Source organism: Sinocyclocheilus rhinocerous, unplaced genomic scaffold (assembly GCF_001515625.1).
Source record: "Sinocyclocheilus rhinocerous isolate Xijiao unplaced genomic scaffold, SAMN03320098_v1.1 scaffold3307, whole genome shotgun sequence".
NCBI classification, from domain to species: Eukaryota; Metazoa; Chordata; class Actinopteri; order Cypriniformes; family Cyprinidae; genus Sinocyclocheilus; species Sinocyclocheilus rhinocerous.
This window is the reverse complement of record NW_015642050.1, coordinates 246624-250728: the sequence shown is the minus strand read 5'-3', so window position 1 is coordinate 250728 and position 4105 is coordinate 246624.

Below are 4105 nucleotides of genomic sequence, written 5' to 3'. Positions count from 1 at the left end.
ATCATATGACCCCTTTAACAAATGTTTTATGTAGTTTTAGTTAACAATAATTACCTTGTCTGTTTAATATTTTGTGGAAACCATGAGAATTTTTCAATTCCTGAATTGAAAGTAACATAACAGCATTTTAACTTTTTTTTTTTTGTAACAATGTGGAAGTATTTACCTTCACTTTTGATCACTTTAATGCATCCTTGCTGAAATAAAGTGTTAATTTATTTAAAGAAAAATAAAAAAACTTACTGACCCGATACACACATAAATAAATAGGTATTAAAAGTATAAAATTAAATGTTTTTTTTGGGTTTGTTTGTTATTCTGCAGCTACTGCTCATTGGGATGCAGCACTGCTCGCCACGCATTCTAATGATCAAATATGGGTGAGGATAGACTGATTGTGAAATATTACCTCTGTAGAAACTACATGCTTCATATTTAATCATCCTAAAAAAAGGTTTCATTTTTTCATGCAAAATATAATTTAGATTTTTAGGAGAAATATGATATGTTTTCATGAGACTCAGCCTGCTAGTTCAACTCTGATAGCGTCTGTGTAGCAGCAGGGGAAAAGAGAAATAAGAAATCCTTTTTTCCACTACCAGCATGAGAGAGATAAAAGTAGACAGTTATTCTCAATCATGATATGACCTCCCTTACCGGGTGCCTTCAGATTACAAACACACTTGTAGCAGTCTATAAAAACGATGCTATTCATGTAGCGCAAAGTGAGTGAACGCCTTTATAGCGAATTGTCTGAATGACGGCCAGTGAGCTGTTGACACCGCACCGGATCTGCTCCCTGGGGTTTAGATAATGTGAAGATCTACTGATGGTTGCGAGACTGACAGAACATGAGGGGGCCTGAAAGAGAGCGAAGATGAGAAACCTGCAAAAGAGCTAAAGCGAGAACAAGGCAGTGTTTTGACTTGGCTGAGTTTCTGCTAACAGACAGAATAAATGAATGAAAGTTCTTCGCCAACAAAACCAAGGACAGAGAAAAGAATCGCGCAGACGTCGGAAAAGAGCTAGATGAAGGGAAAGCTCACAGCTGTCTCCCAACAGAAGGAAGCAGCGCTCTCCTGATGTTACAGGTGCAGACCCCCTCCTTTTCTTCTCGCTCTCTTTTTCTCTCTCTCTGAAGGTTGTCTGGTGTGAACGCCCTCAGTAAATGTCAGAACAAGCTGCCGCTCTTCCCAGACCACGCAGTGGGAGAACAATCAACCTCATCACCTTGGCAACCCATTGTCTCTCATCCGAAAGAAAAAGGAAAGGAGGAGGAGAAGAAAAGGGCTTTTATGCCGTTGACGCCCCTCCCTTCCGTGCGCACACACTCAGACATGCCCATCAACCCTCCCCGAGAGACCCTTCTGAGACCTGAAACATGTGGGTGAGCTCCCAGGCTCCCAGGCATCATTCTCCCTGGCAAAGAAAGAGAAACTTTGCCAGGGAGAATGATGAAGACTTATATATACTTTAACCAATTTAATGGCCGACAGGGCTGTTTTTTCACTTCTGTGCATGTGTGACTTTGTTTGTTAAGACGAACTGCATGTGTAATGCAAGACTTTAAAAATGTTTTTAAGCTGATTTCTGAGATTTCAGATTGGTTAAAATGCTACTTGCGGTGCATTTTCATTGTCAGAAAAACTACCGCTGTATCAAGTTACCAAGGATGCGTGGACATGGAGTGTGAGAACTCAAGTCTAAGATTTGACATGTAGAAAGGTGAAAAACATTTATTTATGAAAAAACCTGAAAGATTCAGTATGCAGTGACGTTTCTTATTCAGTTAGTTTTTAAGTTCTGAACATTGTGTATGTGTAAATCGTTACATTTTCACTCTTTAAAAGTGATGTATGTAGTTTCCGAGCCTCTAATGGCAACAAAAAGACATGCAAAAATAATTAGGCCTATAATAAAAAAAAAAAATAAAAAAAACTCTCCACCAATCTTCCATTGGCTGGCTAAGCAGATAGCTCCGCCCCAAGCTCATGCGATTGGTTGAACCACTGTTGCTGTGTCAGGCCACGCCTACAAACAGACCATGCTTTTTCAAGCCCATTGCGCATTAAACATTGGAAAGTAGAACGTAATAGAATGTAATTCGGCACTTCCAAGAGATTCTGTGTACTGTCTTCTGGTCCAATAAGTAATATCTATATGTCTTATCCGAATTTAATAGGAGAAAATGATTGGTCATCCAATCTTTTACATTTTTAACACAGTCTGTTAGCTTAGATAATTTAGAAGTTTCATCTGGTCTTGTTGAGATATATAGTTGAGTATCATCAGCATAACAGTGGAAACTAATCCCGTATTTTCTAATAATATTACCAAGGGGCAACATGTATATCGAAAATAGCAGAGGACCTAGGACAGATCCTTGTGGCACTCCATATTTTACTGGTGATAATTGAGATGACTCCCCATTTAAATGAACAAAATGGTAGCGGACAGGTTACCATTTTGGTCTCTTTCATATCGGACAGGTAGGATCTAAACCATCTTAAAGCCTGCCCTTGAATACCTGTATAGTTTTGTAATGGATCTATGAGTATGTCATGATCTATAGTAAAACAAGTGTTTTTTCACTCTTTGAAAGTGAAGCATTTCTGAGCCTCTAGTGGCACCAAAAAAAATTGCAAAAAGAATTATAATTTAAAATATTTTCCTAAACTCTCCACCAATCTGCCATTGGCTGGCTAAACAGAAAGTCCCGTCTCAAGCTCATGCGATTGGTTGAGTCTCTGTTGCTGTGTCAGGCCACACCTACAAACAGACGACTCTTACTTTTTCAAGCTCTCTGCACATTAAATTGGGAAAGTAAAAAGTATTTTAACACATTTCTACTTCAATGCTCAATTCCTTTGTATAAAGTACAGGACTTCCTGTGATGCACTATGGAAATGAGTGATGTCTTATATATATATATATATATATATATATATATTTTATTATTATTATTATTTTTTTCATCCCTACTGCGTGAGCTCCATATTCTCTGTGCAGTGTAAGCCTTATGTGTCATCAGTCCACATGGGGCCATTTTGTTGGATGGTACTTTGAGACTGCAGGTGCTCTCTCTATAATGGCTGCTGGGACTGCATTTCTTCCTCAAAAGTGCCCTGTCTTTCTCTTTCTCGCAATCTTTCTCTCCCAATGTGCCACCTCTTACTGTGTCCCTGCAGCTGAGCTCCTACCTCTTGAAAACTGTTGTTTGTGCGGTGTTTTTCATGAGAGAGAGGGAGTGAGAGTGTGAGAAGAAGGTGGGAGTGTAGTCTAGCTTTATGGCGATGTTCCATCAGGTCGCTGTGGCGACAGCGTTTAACAGAACTCTTCAGGGAGAGAATAAATGACTGTAAGAGCGAGAAAGAAAGAGAGAGGAAGGTATAAATAAATAAATGAATGAGTTAATAAGGCTAGAAATATACTTAATTGTACAGTGAGCAATCCCATTGAACATTCTTAACACACAATCTTGCTTTTGTTGTGTTGGTAACCAAGTAGTTGTACGTAGAGAGAGCTGTCTGTTAGTGTTCCCATTCATCTCAAGGGCAGCTGCTTGTTGGTGCATTCAGCCCCAGTAGTACACAACTAGGAATCTTTGGAAACTAGGAATCATTCAGTTATTTTATTTTATGTGATTTTATGTATGTATTTACTTATTTATTTATTTGATCTTATTTTATTTTACACCAATTTGACCGATGGCACCACTATAACACATACAGTTCAGTTATTGTATTTTTTATTATTTAATTTTACAGTGCTTGGCCGATGGCACCACAATCATATATTACTTACAGTGTTTTAAACATTTGTTATTATTATTTTATTGTATTTTTTATTTAACTTTTGTTAACACTAAATTGGCTGATGGCACCACAATAACACATGCATTACAGACATTTTTTTATTTTTTTATTATTGTATGCATTTAATATTTTTTTTAATTTAACTTTTGTTTTAAACACTCAATTGGCTGATGTCACCACAATAAAACATACAGTACAATTTTATTTATTTTACAGTGATTGGCTGATGGCACAACAACACGTACATTACAATAATTTATTTGTTATTATTGTAATTTATGTATATATAT